General features: G+C 39.3%; 1 protein-coding gene and 1 non-coding gene across 2 annotated transcripts in view; one reads left to right on the top strand and one right to left on the bottom strand.

Moving 5' to 3' along the window:
• Positions 1–17,790, bottom strand: part of SGCG (sarcoglycan gamma) — a 125,964-nt gene that overhangs the window by 100,083 nt on the left and 8,091 nt on the right. The gene's annotated exons all lie outside the window — the stretch shown is intronic.
• Positions 5,317–5,388, top strand: TRNAA-UGC (transfer RNA alanine (anticodon UGC)). Its single transcript has one exon. It is a non-coding gene; the product is annotated as a tRNA-Ala (tRNA).

The following is a 17,790-nucleotide window of genomic DNA, read 5'->3' as shown; positions in this document are numbered from 1 at the left end:
TCCTGAATCATGATAGTCTTATGTAATTATAACTTTCTAAAATAAACTTTACCTTAAATGAAGAGCAAAAAAACAGACTCATTTCCAGTAGAATCTAATGTTGACAAAATTTCATAGAAATTATTACAAGTTAACATGCAACAGTTAGAACTCAGGACTTTATTTGTATTAAATGGATATGAGAATAATATTCTCATTCAAGTGAAATGCATATTATCATGTAAGAGTCACTCCTTAAAAATCACTTTCTGTAAGCCTCTTAAGTGAAAACCTTTAATATTTGAGAAGAAAACCTTAAGAAATGAACCTCCTAATAAAGAGAAGGTAAATAAATTCTGCATGTTAAAATTACGACAGTTCTTCTCCAGTAAACTACATTTATATTATTTTTAACAAGGTATGTGAATGTAACAATGCAATCTTGATGTTTTATCTTTATTTAAAAAGAATAACACTTAGATCACTTGATTTTATAAGATGTAAAGAAAACAAATATCAGGCTTTTAAATAATCTTTTATTTTGCATTATTTTTGTGTAGCCTGGCGAGCAGCATGGATTAACACAGATTAAATTAAATATTTGAAAATTATATTTTAGCACCAAACTTTAAATAGGAGAAGGAGTGTAGTGATAATCCATATACTTAATATTTATTTTATCTTCTTCTCAGGAGACTTTTTCTCTTATTCTGTTTATTCATAACTCTAACTTCTTTTGACATTTGATGCTTCTTATACTAACAGCTGCAGGCCTTAAATTAAAAGCTGATACAGCTTCAACTAATCACACATTTATTTATAATACTTAAGAAATCTTTCATGAACTCTCTTCTCATTACTATTTTCTCTAACTCAGCAATTTAGTTCGACATAAAATTACAGCACAACTATCACACATACATAAAAATATATAATACTTAAAATGATAATATGAAATGTATGTTTGTATCAGTATGTGTCTGAAAAGTCAAAATTTGAAACTCCTAACTCAATATTCTTATTTTAATGTCACATTTAAAGGTTACATATTGTGGGACCTTTTCATAAATCAGTAAATTGGTTTTTATAGTGATTAACTTTTCAATGTTTTGTGGACTGCTTTGTAAAAATGTTAGTCAAGTTATGGATTTGATCTCCATTCACTTAATACTACCAACCTTTTCAGTCTTTCAGAAGGAGGGCTTAGAGAAAAAAAAATCTTTCATTTTATAGAATAGTTGCAATTATTGAAACAAGATCTTCAAAGCTTTGAATGTAGGTCTAGCTTCAGCTTAGAGGCTGAACCCACATATCACATCTCATATGTTTTCGGTGCAATCATAACATTTTAAAGCTATTTGAAACCTTAAAGGAAACCTAGTCTAACATTTCACTGGCTGTAGAATGGCTCATTAGAGGTTACAGAGCTGGTTTGGTCATGGCAAACAAAGAGAAACAGAATCATACCTACAGAGAACAAATGTGGTCACCAGAGGCAAGAGTAAAGGAAATGGGTGAAAGAGGTACAGGGGATTAAGAAGTGCAAACTTTCCGTCAAATCTAAGTCATGGAGATGAAAAGCACAGCATAGGGAATGTAGTCAGTAATATTGTAATAATGTTGTATGGTGACAGATGGTGACTACACTTATTTTGGCGAGCACTGTGTCATGTATACAACTGTTGAATCACTATGTTGTACACCTAAAACTAACGTAAGATTGTGTGTCAACTATACTTCAATTAAAAAAAAAAAAAAGGAAGTCTCTAGGCTTTCCTGTTAAGCGCCGTCTTACATAACTATAGAATCCTTCTAGGATTCACCTTTATCCTCCCTCCTGACATCAGCAATCCTGCCCTCCTACCTCACTTCTTCTGCCTGGGACAGACAGTCCTGCTGCCTAAGATGCTGGGTTTGGGGGACCACTTTTAGATCTAGTGAAAACAAGGAATTTCTGATAGAGATTTGGTGCTTTTTGGGCTAATTATTTGCATTTTTGTTATGAAGTGGGAAGTAGGGTTTGCCTGCAGAGACAGGATATAGGGGATGATGGGGGATGAGACAGTTCAAAGTCTGAAAAGACAAAAGACTAGGGAAGCCATGAAGAGCTGGGGAGTACATTGACTAGTGAAGTATACCAGACAATGTTAGGGGCCCAGGTGCAGATGATCAGTGTACAGTAGCCCCATTTTTAATAGTTCCCATGTCTTTGGATAGTAACTGTAGATGTGAGTTGATATGATGAAATCCCCCCAAACCACCTCAAGCTTTCCTCCAATACTAAACTCATCATCTCCCCAAAGCTGCTCTTTTGTCCATCCTTCGTTCCTCAGTATAAGGGACTCCTCCACAAAGGAGATGATTGGGGAACATCCTCACTCATCAGCCCTCCAGTCACTAAGCCCCAGAATCTCCTTCTGTGCCTGCTCTCTTCTCTCCAGGTCCCCATCTGACTGTGGGGCTCTCCATCAGGTCTCACCTAGGGCTGCTGCCAGCAGCTGCCGCTCTGCTGCCAGGTTCTGCCAAGTTCCATTTTTGACTCCTGGGATTGCCCGAGAAATGCCAAGAACAGGTCATTCTCTCCATATCACTCCCCAGCTTAAGGCTCCTCAGTGAGCCTTCAGGATGGGGTGCCACGTTCTTGACAGGGCACACACACCTTTATGACTGAGCTCTGCCTGTCTCCCTTGTCTCCTGCTTTAGGTTCTGGAAGAAACTACACGCCTTTGGATGCCGGCTAAATCTGACTACCTCCCATCCTTTTCTTTCTAACTACTATTTAATTTTCAAAAGTCTGTTCATATGTCACCATCAGCTTTCTATCTGTGTTTATAAACTTAATAGTTATTTGTATTTACATCGCCATCATTGCTTTATATTCATGTTCTCGCTGGTAGACTATGAACCCCTTGCTCAGCACCTGCAGACAGTAAGCCCTCAATCAACTCTGAAGAGTTACACCAAACTTGATGTTTTTGTTTTGTTTTAAGATTTCGTTTATCTATTCATGAGAGACAGAGAGAGAGAGAGAGAGAGAGAGAGAGAGAGAGAGAAAAGAGAAGCAGAGACACAGGCCGAGGGAGAAGCAGGCTCCCTGCAGGGAGCCCGACGTGGGACTCGATCCCAGGTCTCCAGGATCAGGCCTTGGGCTGAAGGCGGCGTTAAACCGCTGAGCCACCCGGGCTGCCCAAACTTGGTGTTTTTTAATATCCATTCTCCAGTGCACAATAACAAAAAAATAGCTAACATATAATCAGGATGACATTATAAGACTTTTCCAGAAGAGGTCAGTATAACAGTAATAAAAGTATTAGCTTTCAGGGCAAATGAAATATGAAATCAAATTAAATTACTTTGTAAGAGATAAACTTTCAAGCATCAAAATACCACATCCATGATCTGCCCCTCCAATCAAAGCTGCAACTTCCTCAAGAGAGATGGCCATAGATCTTTCACATAAGCAAAATGAAATGATTCTACACCCAAGTGAAAACACAAGTTTAAATCCAGAATGTAATTAACGTAATCACCTGGATGCTTCTCACCTAAATTTTCTGATTACTTTTCAGTAGAAATCATCCAGGTGTACGTATTTAGAAAGATAATTTGGAGTTGCCATACTAATAAAAATTTAAATTGATCTACTGAAAGGCATTTTGTGGCATCTTGTGGTACTTCAGGGGAAGTTTGGAGTTACTATTTAGGGTAAAAGGTTAATTCACTGTTGTCAGGGACGACAGAAAGAAAACAGTGGAATATGGGATATGGAAAAAACAAGAGGTAAGAAAGACTTAAAAAAAAGAAAACTCTTACATTTCAGAAGAGGAAATGGACTACCTGAAATTTCTAAGGTTATCCTTTGGCAATCACTGCATTGGGTCATCATATTTTTTTAAAAACTTTATTTATCTTACAGAGAGCATTGTGAGGGGTGATGGACAGAGGGAGAGGGCGAGGGATCCCAGGCAGATCTTCCCCAACTTGGGGAACAACATGGGGCTCGATCCACCACCCTGAGATCCCAACCTGAGCTGAAATCAAGAGTCAGATGCCTAACTGACTGAGCCACTCAGGTCCCCAGATCATCATATTTTTAAAGCCTTATTCCATGGACACATGACTTGCATAACTGAGAGGGGACAGGTACTGCAACTCCATTAGGTGCAGACTTGAGCAGTGATTCTCAGGCTGGACAGTGAATAGAAGTGTGGTGTGCACACATCAGAATCCTAGGAAATGCACTACAAGTAAAGACCAAAGCTGGATTTGCACACACAGAAGGGGAAATGGATCAGAAGGGCTTGTAATACAAACTCTGCTGTCTCCTGCTTCTCCTATCCCATCTCCACTTCCACTGGTCAGAGATCACTGCTTAGATCTTCCTTCTCATACCTGCTTCTGACCTTTACATAACCTTTCATTGCTCAATCTGGGTTTATGAACTTTCGACCTAATCTACTGACTTACTTCATGTACATTATTACATTACTACCCAGTAGCCCTTGTCTCCTTTTTCTGATGTGCTTTTATCAAGTGTTTGTTTCTCCTGTGGTCACCTCTGCAAATTCAAACAATGAACTTAAATAATCATTTCTTGTTCTATAATGGCAGATTATCCCTTGCTTCTTCTGCTGCCCAATGGAGGACATTAGCATTCCAAATGTCTCACTGCCTGTGCCCACAGTGCCTGCCACTCTTTTATGGAGACGTGGGAGGAGGAGAGATACGGAAGGGCAGAGAGAGAATCTTAAGCGAGCTCCAAACCCAGTATGGAACCTGACACAGGGCTCGATCTCACAACCCCAAGATCATAACCTGAGCCGAAATCAAGAGTCCGACGCTGAACTGACTGAGCCACCCAGGCACCCCAGTGCCTGCCACTCTTATCTCCAACCCTCTGTCCTTTCCCTTTACTTGTACCTGCTCAAAGGGGTAATATTTACATTCCACTTTGAAACTATAATCTCCTTTTTTTAAAAAAATTTTAAAGATTGTTTATTTATTCATTCGTGAGAGACACAGAGAGGGAGAGAGAGGCAGAGACACAGGCAGAGGGAGAAGCAGGCTCCATGCAGGGAGCCGGATGTGGGACCCAATCCCAGGACTCCAGGATCTGGGCTGACGGCGGCGCTAAACCGCTGAGCCACCCAGGAATCCTATATCTCCTGTGATTTGATCAGGTCAATTTAAAAAACAATGCAATACACAGTGTTCACTGTTTTACAACTAGCCACCAAACTATCTAATGATATTCTCTTTCAAAGACAAACACCAATGCTCCTCAATGGTTCTATCATCAGTTTGAATGAAATCTTCTTTTCAAACTATTCCTGTAGTGGGGATGTAGCTCAGTGGTAGAGCACATGCTTTGCATGTATGAGGCCCCGGGTTCGATCCCCGGCATCTCCACTTCCAGAAGCCTGGAACAGGAGTTTCAATTCATTTCTTATTGGGGCACCTGAGTGGCTCAGTCAGTGAAGTCTCTGCCTTTGACTCAGGTCATGATCTTCGCATCTTGGGATCCAGCCCCACATCAGGCTTCCTGCTAAATAGGGAGTCTGCTTCTCTCTCTCTCTCTCTCTCTCTCGGCCCCTCCCACTGTTTGTTCTCTCTCTCTCAAATAAATAGACAAAATGTTTAAAAAAATAAAATATTCTTCCAAATTGCTGCGTACTGACATTGTGTCTTTCCCAGAGAGTTTTTGTTGTTGGAGTTTCTGAATACCATTTTTGTTGTTGTAAAATAAGAAATTTTGCTAAATTTGCTTTCCTCAGCTTATCCTAGTTGTCTCTCAGTTTTTATTGCTTTAATCTAATACTTGGAATCAATGTCATTTTTCTTCTTAAAATCCACTGTTCTTTTCTAATTTAAGTAGTTTATATCATGGTTTTCTTGGAGGTCTTTCACCTCGAGCTCCCTTACTTTCTAATGCTCTTTCTGTCTCTTGCATTCTCTACCTCTACTACATCATCAAACTTCTGCTGAATTTCTGATAATAATATCTATTGTATAGGATTGCATTTTTCTTCAGCATCCTGTAATCCAGGCTTCCCCTCCACGTGCCAGACTGTCTTGTCGAGCCAGTTTCCCACACAGCTGCTGTCTTCCCTGAGCTGAGTAAAACTTCCTTGACTCAGATCTCATGTCCTCTCCTCATATACCCCCTTGCTTAGATGGACTTACACGCTCAAATAATCATTCAGAAGTGGTGTTTGGGAAGTAGACTGAGTACCTTTATGTCTGAAAATGTACTATTCTGCTCCAAAATTGGTTAATAGTATTCTGGGTTGAAATAATTTCAGACTAAACTTTGAAATCCTTGGTCCATTGGCAACTATTATTAAGAGTTCCCACAGAGAAGTGTGATTCTAGTCTGATTTGCATTTCTAGCTTATATCGAGTAAGGTACATTACTATTTAAAGGCACCTGTTGTATCTTTTGGTAAAATTAGTATTCTTCTAGTTTATTTCCTGTTCCATTCATCTGGTATTTCATATATCTGATTCCATCAAAGAGAAAGTAGCATCCATTTATAAAATGTAAGTGTATTTCTTCTTATTGAAAAGTAATCATCAAGTAAGACTACTTGAGTTAGAGTTCATGAATGTTCTTAAAATCTCTTTACTCTGATCAGAAATTTCTGACCAAAAACTACAGAGGAAATGATGGTAGGATTTATGAAAGGCAAGATACATGATATAAAATAAATTGGAGGGGGAAAAACAGAACTGAATAAGAGAATATTGGACATCTGCATATAGTGGAATAGGTACATCTGTGCCCAGGGACATTGAAAAGCACGTCAGACATTGAAATTTGTGAGAATAGTCACATACGAAGGAACACTTATTCTTTCCATTTCTTCTACTCATTTCTTTCCAGGGAAGGTGGATTAATTGTTCTCACTGATGAGTTACAATAAGAAAGTGGGTCTGTATGGTACAATTCCACTCTCTTCAGGGACCTTCATGCCAGCAGAGGGTACAGTTTGATACTGATCCTTTGGGCCCTAGGAAGGACCTGTGTTCATCCAGAGCTGCCGAAGGAGTGGGTGAATCCTGGCAGGGAATGTAATATCAGCAAGTCCATTGTTGCTGAGCACCTAGAATACATTCTCCAACAGCTCTATTTCTAACAAAAATGACATTTAGATCTTTACTTGCCTCATCCCTTTGTCTCTCGGTTGGTTCAGAACTGGGCAGTAAACAGAGAAGTGATTTTTCTCAATCTTCTCTAACTCAGAAAAAGTCAGCATTTAACAACCACACTTCTCTTCTGAGGAACTAGTACATGGCAAGGGCTACTCTATATTAGTTCCTAGACTTACCTAACTCCTCTCTTCTAATGTCCTCTTTTTGGCAAGGCTGGTACCCTCCTAAATATCTCTGTGGTCCTCACAGCATTCAGTGCAGACCAGTATGTCACTGCTTACTTACTTCCCTAAGTCCTCTTTATTCTTTATTTGATCATAAGTTTGATGACAGGGTCTGAATCTTGATACCTGTAATTCCTTAGTCTCTAGGTACTCATTAAGTATCTGCTAAATGAATGAATTTAACAAGTAAACCACAATTTCTACTTTCCTTACATAGCTTTCCTTCCAGCTCAGAGGAAAGATAGCTAAAGAATTACTCAATAGTGTGTGTAGCATAACAGTTTAGGTATGAACCAAAGGCTATGGAAGCACATAAAGGAAAAGTTAATTCTGTTCGGAAGAGACCTAGTGGTAGTTAATTCTCCAACATCAGAAATCATCATTACCTCAGCCTTTTGAAATTTCCAGTATTTGTGCCTGTTTCAAATGTATTCAGTATTGACATAATAGTATGTAAACATAATTTGTAAATGCATATGAGTCAACACATATTGAGATATGTACCGGTCACTCACCTAAGTGCTCTGTTTTTTATTGTTTCACAAATAAGTTTTGAGCCCGTGAACCAAAACCTTGAAACACTTATGGTATTGATGACTTTAGTTCAGCTCCCTAAACCCCCCAAATCATGTCTTGACAGCTTGGCTGATGTCCTGTATTCTGCAATCTGATCATGGTTTATTAACCATTAACTACATAGAGTTAATTAAAATTTTTAATTTAATTCAATTTAAAAATCTTCCTTACTTATTCTTTCCCTAAAAATAATATAAACAAATGGCCCAAAATTCTAGGCTTTGGGATCAACTGAGTTTTAAAATCAGCTTTTCATCAGTAATAGCTTGTGTAATGTCAGGTAACTTAGTTATTTTCTTAATGGTCTCTTTTCTGCTATTAATGTTGGGGATAATATCAACTCCCTGCTTAAGGCTAGGAAAAGAAATGAGATAATGTACAAAAGGCACTTGGCACATAGTAAAACACATATAAATGGTAGCTATTATTACAATTATTTCTTAATGCTGTGAGTGAATTTTTCAAAATGAAGTAAAATACATGAATCACAGATTATGACAAATGAAATCTTTACAACAAACATATTTTGGCTTACTTAATGATACACTTAATAGGATAAAAACATTCTGACTTGATGTTATGTCTAATTATTAACATGCTCAGCTAGTAACTAACTTTCCTAGGCAGACTACACAATAGCACTTTCACAGAATCAAAACATTATTTTTTTTCTTACAATTTAGTTTTCTGGTGTCTGAATCCACATCAATTGTCAACAACTTGCCTTAATATGATATACACAGTTTAACAGTCTTGACATACACACAGGGATACTTTACAGTCTCAAAGGTAAAGACCCTGGAAATCCCACGAAGCTGGACCTGACTTGCTTCTGACCATTGCCTTGCTCATATCATCCTGAGGGTCCCTGTGCTCCTGATCTCTGACCTTCACCCTGCTACTGAAAAGTCTTCAAAATCTTACTATTTCAAAAACCTTCTTTCCACTGAAAATGTGTAAGTGGGACACATTCACAAGTGAGAGGGATCGTGACAACACAAATGCTGTGTCATGAGGTCATGGGGCTGACAGCAAGATTCAATGCTGAGCCTGGGAGAAAAGATGGTGGTGAAGAGAATGGCCTTGAGAGATGAGATGTAACAATGAAGTTGGCTTGGATCCCTTGTGTTTAAAGACTTATGGCGTAGATATTTCAAAGTCATGTTGCAAACTCAACATATTTTAATCATCCCTCTCACTTCTCCCCAAAACTTCTGTTCTCTTTCTTAGCTTAAAGCCATTGCCATTGGCCACGCCAGAAATTTTCCATAGCTTAATATAAATTATTTTCACTAATGTGTGTATTTGCACCCCCCATTAGCAAATGATCAAAAAGTCCTTTTTTTAAAGGTTTAATTTATTTATTCATGAGACACACACAAACACACACACACAAAGAGAGAGAGAGAGAGAGAGAGAGAGAGGCACAGACACAGGCAGAGAGAGAAGCAGGTTCCATTCCATGCAGGGAGCCTGACGTGTGACTCGAACCCAGGTCTCCAGGATCAGGCCCTGAGCTGAAGGCAGCGCTAAGCTGCTGAGCCACCGGGGCTGCCCCGCCCCCCCCTTTTTTAAATGGAAAAGGAAGAATACAATTAAAGGGAAAAATGAGGGATGTTGGCTTAAGCACATCCTATACATGACCCAGTTCAATTACTTACCATGAAAGAAATAAAGCTGTTTGATAATCAAGCATTAGATTCTATATAATTTCAGCAACAAGAAGAAAATCTGCATCTCCACAATACCACAAAATCTGGTTTCTCCACTATAGTACAAAAATCCCATTTGTTTACTATTTTTTTAAAAGGAGACAAATACTTTTTCATTTTAAAATGAGAGATTAAAACTTAAAAATGTCAAAAATGAATATGTTGGTTCCAAAAATTTTTTGAGTACATGCTTTTTGTTTCTTAACATCCGTTGACTTCACTTCTGATAACAACTCTTGGCTTTTCTTTTTGGGGAATCACCCCTACCTTGTTTTTAGTCCGTATGTTTGGTCGAGTCAGATCAACACCATTCCCCGTTGAGTGGCAGGTTGAGTGACTTAGGCCAGGCTGAGCAGAGCATGGCATTCTCTTGGCCACAGAGATTATTTTAAAATGACTCTATACAAGCCAACCAGTCTCAGTCAGAGCAATCCCACAACTTTTGTTTCAGTGACTGACAAGACAGATTTTCTTTTCTGCTTGATTTGAATTTGATTGTGATTCAAGCCTGGTTAGTGAGCAGCCACGAACACAAAACAACACAACACAGCAAAGGTTGGAGCTGGGAGACGAAGTAAAATTCATGGTAATTTCAAGTCCATAAATAGAGGCATGCCTAAATCTGCTCTAACCTTGTGCTTTACATCAGCCAATAAATTGTCTTTTTTCCTTCACAACTGTAGAGTTGTTATTTGATAATTTGCAAAATAAAATCTAACGTAAGTTTTAGTCAAACCAATGCAATAAAGAACTTGCTTTTTTTTAAAAAAAAGTTTTGTGGGTGGTGGTAGTGGTATAGGAATTCACTTAGTTCCTGGTGTGGAAGACTGAGGGGGTGATGGTACCACAAGTTTCAAAAAAATGAAGAGAGGTGGTGAACAGAAATTTGAAAAACTCCTTAGCATCATTTTTTTTTTTTAGATTTTATTTATTTATTCATGAGAGACAGAGAGAGAGAGAGAGAGAGAGAGAGACAGAGACACAGGCAGAGGGAGAAGCAGGCTCCATGCAGGGAGCCTGACATGGGACTCAATCCCAGGTCTCCAGGATCAGGCCCTGGGCCAAAGGCAGACACTAAACTTCTCAGCCACCTGGGCTGCCCTTAGCATCGGTTTTGAAACAGAACTTGGAGGTTACAGAAATCCATATCCTCTATGGTGGCATACATGAATGATGGGGCTATTCAGGGTTACCATATGCTCTGGGGAGGTCAAAGATGAGGACTGAGAAAGAGAACTTGATTTGGTAAGAGAAGGTTGAAGGAAAATTTAAGATGGTAGTTCTAAATGACAAAAAAATATTATACACATAGTTATGACTCAACGAAACCTCTTGAAAAAGCCCTGACTTTCTCATATACTATTATCCCATCAAAGCTAAGACTGATGATTTTAAGAACACCACTGTTATTATGCCAGTAAAGGAGTACCTCTGCAAATTAAACTATAATATGGTACTAATGGTAATATGTATCCCAATTAAGTGCTATTAAAACGTAAAAAATGAGCATTTCAGATTTGGTAAAATATGATAATAGCACAATGGAGTGAATGATAATAGCAGTTGTCTGTCATTTATGATTTATTTAAATAATATTCATCAAGGATTATCTCTGTCATACACATGAGTTGCTTTTGTTGATTTGTTTTTATGTTTGCTAGAATAAATGAGAAACTTAGTTCTTGTCTTTATTATTTTCTAAGAAAGGCAATGCCTTTTTAGGTAGCTGTATGGAAATGTTTCCTATTATAGATAGAGGTTGCTTAATGGGATTAATGATGGACTCTCCCTAAAACTGTTTTCTGAGATGCTGAGTTGGTTCATCACCTATACACAAAGGCTACCAGGATCCTGCCGAGGCTACTTCTGCTGTTTTGATCCAATGAACACCACCTGGGTGCCAAACACTATTCTAGATGCTGAGGATACCAGCGTACATAGGGCAAAGGAGGTCTTGCCTTCCTAGAGCTTATATTCTAGTTGAGAGGAAACAACCAATCAATAAGAAAACAATAAGCAAGATTTCTCACAGTGGCAAGTATATTAAGAAAATAAAGAGGGTGATGGGGAGAATATTTTAAATATATGGTCAGGGCAGGGCTTTGTGGGATGACCTGAATAATGAGAAAGAACCAATCATGAAGAGACCAGAACAACGTATGATACAGGCAGGGGATGGCACATGTAATGGCCCTGGGGCAGCAATGATCTATGTTTAAGTTACACAAGCAAGGCCCAGGGGTGGGAACATGGTACATGGAAGAGGCCAGATAAGGCCAGAGAGACAGAGACATGAAGAGCAGTGGTTCTCCGCTGTGGCCACACATTAACATCAACCAGGAGATGTATAAAATAATATCACTGCCTAGGATCCTCTCCAGAAATTCTGATGTATTTGGCATGATAGAGGCCCAGCTAGCAGTATTTGTCAAGTTCCCTAGGCAATTCTACTGGGTCGCCAAGGTTGATACAGTGCAAAACAACGTAGCTGTAGCCCACTCTAAGAGAAGACCTTATTCCAAATACTGGATGTAGAAATACATGAAAAGCACTGACATTATCTGTGAAATACTGCTCATTTCTTCCAACAATCCCCTTCAGTAGAGCGTCACTCTCTCCTTCTCCTTTCTGCGATCAGATCAGCTACTTTCAGGAAGGAGGTCTGTGCCAGGATGGGATGTGTTCTGCTCTGAACCAGAGCTTCTGTTTTTCCAGTCTTCACTTTTAAGCTTTTCTTTTCTTTTACTTTTCTTTTCCTTCACAATACAAGATCTCTCCTATGCTTAGCTTCAACAGACAGACTGCCTTCTGGACACGTGACTGATCTGTGTGACTCCTCATCTGCCCACCTTTGCATCTTGGCACTGAGCCTGGTGCAAGAGATTCCCTGCTGTCAGCTCATTCATCTCATCCTCCCACTGTTCCTGAGACGTGCAGACTGTACCACGTAAGACACACACTTTACCTGTGAAACACACAGTGCTGGGTTTTCTGAGGCTGCAGCTTGACGGCCTCTTTTGCTATTCTTTCAGACACATACCTGTTCAATCTCTACTCTTTTGGGCAACTTCCCACTAATTTTGTGGTTTTAGTGGTCTCCTAGTTTTGCCTAAAATAGGATTTGAATGAGTTTTTCACTTGCCTTACTGCTTTTGAATGATTTCAGGAAGGCGCTGTGTAAATACGATCCTCACATTATCATCTTCAAGGTGGAAGTATGTTTCTTTAGCATAGGGTTAAGGGGGTCATTAGCTACTTGTGAAAACTACTGGTAGTCACCATGCATTCCCTTCTGTGGATCCTAACTCCTGAAAGAATGTTGGTCTTTCACACTATCTTAGACAACCAAAGAAGAGGAAAATAGCAAATTCAGTTTCAGCAAGCTTACACAAAGGACAGAATGGAAGACAATTTGTGGTCTTGGTTCAAGCCAGACTTTTAGGACTCCCGATTCCTCTACAGATCTTATCCCACTTTTAATCCCTGGCAATGTGAGTGCTCTCTTTTGGAACATGATTCTGTTCAGTTCACCTTTATGCCTCAGAGTATAACTGAAAGCTTAGTCATTTTTGACAGTTCATTTCAACTCAATAGAACAAAGTAATTGCTTTAGGTCCCCAAAGTGAGAATTTTCTTTTTCTTTTCTTTCTTACATTTTCTTTCTATTTTTTTTTCTTTTGGTCTATTTGAAAGAAATAGTTAAGCTCTTTTCACATCTAGGCAATGCTACGTGAACATAAAGTCTACTACTGGTTTATAGATATGGCTGGTAAAAACTCCTGCTCAGCCTCACATGTCAGTATGTCCCAAGTGGCTGTGAGCTTGTCACCACTACATATGTAGAATCTTCCTGCACCCTGAGTTATGCAGAATCCTCCTTCTCTCCCAGGACCACACTTGGTTTCTTTCTACTGCAACTGTCATTGAAAACCCATGCCACTTATGTGCCCAGGAAAGAGTCCTTATTCTTTGAGCCAAACCTGAATATCACATATTCTGATATATTTTTGGTTTTAATAACTGAAACACAGGAATGATAACAATGTTTAGGCTTTGCACAACCAGAAACATTATTATTTAACTACATTAGGCTTAAAGAAACATTTGCAAAGCTCCTTACAGTGTTAACACATATATGACACATTTCTGAGAAAATATAATCATATTTGCAAACAAACTTATAGAACACAGACAATTATTTGGATGCAAACTACATTGTACGCTCTGAGGAAGTAATTCCAGGTCTTTTTCTTCCCACATCATAAAATAATAAAAAAAAGTTTGACTCGTACGAAAAGAAATACTTTTAGGAATGTTCTTAGAAAAGGAAGTCAAATAGTTTTTGCATTTAAAAAGATTTTACACAAGCCTAGGCAATGGTAAATGGATAAACAAACTGGTACACCCAGACAATGGAATATTATTCAGCAACACGAAGAAATAAGCTCTCAAGCCATTAGAAGATATAGGGGAAATGTATATGCCTCCTACTAAGTGAAAAAAAGTCAATCTGATAAGGCTACATGATTCCAACTCTCTGACATTCTGCAAAAGGCAAAACTATGAAGGCAATAAAAAGGTAAGTGCTCACCAGGAGTCCGTGGTAAGAAAGGACTGACCAGGTGGAACACAGGGAGCCTATAGGGCAGTGAAACTACTCTGTATGATGCTACCATGGTGGATGCAGGTCATTACACATTTGTCCAAACCTATAGAATGTACAGCATCAAAAGTGAGCTCTTATGTAGACGATGAGCTTTGCGTGATAAAACTGTGTAAGTGTAGGGTGGTCAACTTCAACAACTGTAGGATGGGATGTTGATAGTGGGGAAGCTGACCTGTGGGGGGGCAGGAGGAGTATGGGAAATCTCTATACCTTCTCAATTCTGTTGTAAACCTAAAACTGCCCTCCTGCCCAAGTCTTTTCCAAATATTACCTTTCATCCCCTATTGTTTTGTTTCTTTTTAAAAAACCAACACTTGTACTTCAAAATTTAGTCCAAGAAATATCAGGTATTTATTGGCTGAGTTTTGTAAATAACATAATTACTGATTTGAGGATAATGCTATAATATTCATTTTGTTTAAATTCTTTCATCGTTCAAAAACTGTCTTTTTTTAAAAGATTTTATTTATTTATTTATTCATGAGACACACACACATACCGAGAGAGAGAGAGAGAGAGAGAGAGAGAGGCAGAGGGAGAAGCAGGCTCCATGCAAGGAGCCCGACATGGGACTCGATCCCAGGACCCCAGGATCACACCCTGGGCCAAAGGCAGGCACTAAACCGCTGAGCCACCCAGGGATCCCCCAAAACTGTCTTAAATCATTTCCCCCGCCCATTTTTTTGACATTGTAATGAAGTAAGTTGATTAAAATTTTCAAACAAAAACTATATCAGAATAGGTACAGGAGAAGATTGCTTTAAATAGTTTATAGGTAGGCTGGTAATAATTAATTTTCTGTCTTTATTAAACCAGTCGTATGTGAGGCCACCATCTCTCTCTAAAGGTCTTTCTTTCACGTAGGCCTCAAACACATATCTAATCTTGTGCTAATATATAAATAGAGGAAGGGGCCCGTGATGAGGAGGGTCATGAAAGTGTAATGGCCTGAAGAGGGTGAAGGAGAAAGCAGGAGGGGAGGGCCCAGGGAAAGCAGCTTAAAAGAGGGAAGGATAGATGTGCATATGGTTAAGGTTAGGGTTGGGCAGAACAGGAAGTTGAGGCAGTACAGACCTAAGAGCCTCATTGTCTGAGCTGAGCAGGAGGGAGGTCATCTGCCAAGGGTGGTAAAGGACAGAGGAGGTCTGGAATGGCTCCCATTGGGATGGGAGAGGGAAAAGTGGAGCATAAATAAATGATAGCAGCATGAGGCTAAGGGTCCTGCCAGTTGAGGCTGTTCAGCATCGGCAACTGAACATGTATGGGATTTTAAAAACATTTTGGTGGTAATAAGAGGAAAACCACACTATAGGATTGATCTGTGGCAGGACTTTTCTCAGTGGATGGAGAAGATACATATGGATAGGTGGAAGCTGATGGTGCTGCTGAGGCCAAGGAAGTTCAGGCCATCAACATGGGTCCAGCTGCATGGGAAGGAACATGCCAACAGGAGGAGGAGGCTCATGGACAGCAGCCTGAGAGAGGAATGGATGGGTAGGACCTGCCTGGGCGTCTTCATGACATTTCCTACGTGCAAAGGAAGTTCAAGGAAGGTTTCTGTGCTTGAACTTGAAAGGATGGAAAAACTTAAGCCTAACTCCACAATATTTCCTAAGCAACCCCAGATGGTGGCAGATACCAAACTGCTGCCTAAGTATCATGGAAGCAGAGGCCACTGGACCCCAATTCGGGAAACTGGGATGCCGTGTAGAGCAAGGCTTTAATGGAACCTCACACCCACTGGGTGGGGCATAGGAAAGCTTTTCACCTGTGGGAGAATAAATGGAATGAAAAGCAATGCTAACCAACCAGAGCAGGGATGCTTTGAAATGAATAATGAAGCATCCCATTTTGGACAAAGAATGTGGGATGAGAGGAATTGCTGGATGGAGGAAGTTGGCCTACAGTTTGAGATTAGGGCTAGTGACTCATAAGAATTCATCAGGGCTACAACTCAGACCATTGCTAATGAAAGTCTGGCCTTTGAGCATATCCTATGGAAAATTTTCCGAAGCCCCATTTCCTGCCCCCCTAGCTTTACTGAGGTATAATTGGTAAATGAAAATTGTATTTAAGGTGTACAACTTGAAATTTTGACACATATTATGAAATGATCACCACAGCAAGCTACTTGACACATCTAACACCCCCCATAGTTACCGTTTCCCTCCCTCCCTCCCTTCCGCCCTCCCTCTCTTTTCCCTTCTTTCCTTCCTTCCTTCTTTCCTTCCTTCCTTCTTTCCTTCCTTCCTTCTTTCCTTCTTTCCTTCCTTCCTTCCTTCCTTCCTGGTCAGAACACTTAGACACTACCATCTAAGCAAATTTCAAGTATACAATATAGTATGAGGTATCACCTCACACCTGTTATAATGGTATTCTCAAAAAAGACAGGAGATGGGATGCCCAGGTGTCCCAGTTGGTTAAGCATCTGCCTTTGGCTCAGGTTAAGATCACCAGGTCCTGGGATGGAGCCCCACACTGGGCTCCCTGCTCAGCCGGGGGTGTGCCTCTCTCCCTCTCCCTCTGCCCTTCCCCACTGCTCATTCTCTTTCTCTCTCTCTCTCAAATAAATTAACTAATTAATTACAAAAAAGACAGGGGTTAACAAGTGTTGGAAGGATGTAGAGAATCTGGAACTCTTACACACTGTTGGTGAGAATGTAAAATGGTGCAGCAATTATGGAAAACAGTGTAGAGCTTTCTCAAAAAGTTTAAAAATAGAACTATCATGTAATCCAGCAATTCCACTTCTGTGTATACATTCAAAAGAAATAAATCAGGATCTGGAAGAGATATCTTCACTTCCATGTTCACTGCAGCATTGTTTAGAATAGCCAATATATGAAAATAAACTAAGTGTCTGTCAACACATGAATGATGATATAGAAAATGTGGTGTATGTGTGCACTGTTCATTTTTTAGAGACTATTTTTTTTTAAGAGCAGTTTCAGTTTTACTACACCAAAAGTAAGGGGGAGGTATAGAGATTTGCAGTATATGTCCTGCCCTCCCTATAAATGCACACCCTCCTCTGTTACCAATATATCTCATCAGAATGGTATTTTTTTTTTTTTTTTAGCAAGGATGAACCTATACAGACACATCATAATCACTGATAGTCCACATTTTACCCTAGAGTTTACTCTTGGAGTTGTAATGTTTTATGGGCTTGGACACATATATAATGATATAGAGACACCATTATAATATGAGAGTATTTTCTTTTTCGAAGCGGGAGAGAAGAGTTCCACTAATCTTTTTTTCTTTCTAGCTTTATTGAGGTATATTTGGCAGATAACACTGTAAAAGCTTAAGGTGTACAATATGTTGATTTGCTACACTTCTATACCGCAAAATGATTACTTTTTATTTGAAAAAATTATTTACAAATAATCAAAATCTATGAGTGGGAAAAACATCTTCCAACTATTTGATGTGTAGCAAATAATTAACTCAATATGTAGTTAATATTTTTAAAATA

The sequence above is a fragment of the Vulpes vulpes genome, chromosome 9 (genome assembly GCF_048418805.1).
Source record: "Vulpes vulpes isolate BD-2025 chromosome 9, VulVul3, whole genome shotgun sequence".
Classification (NCBI taxonomy): Eukaryota; Metazoa; Chordata; class Mammalia; order Carnivora; family Canidae; genus Vulpes; species Vulpes vulpes.
The sequence above is the reverse complement of the archived record's forward strand: the minus strand, read 5'-3'. Positions and strand labels throughout refer to the sequence as shown.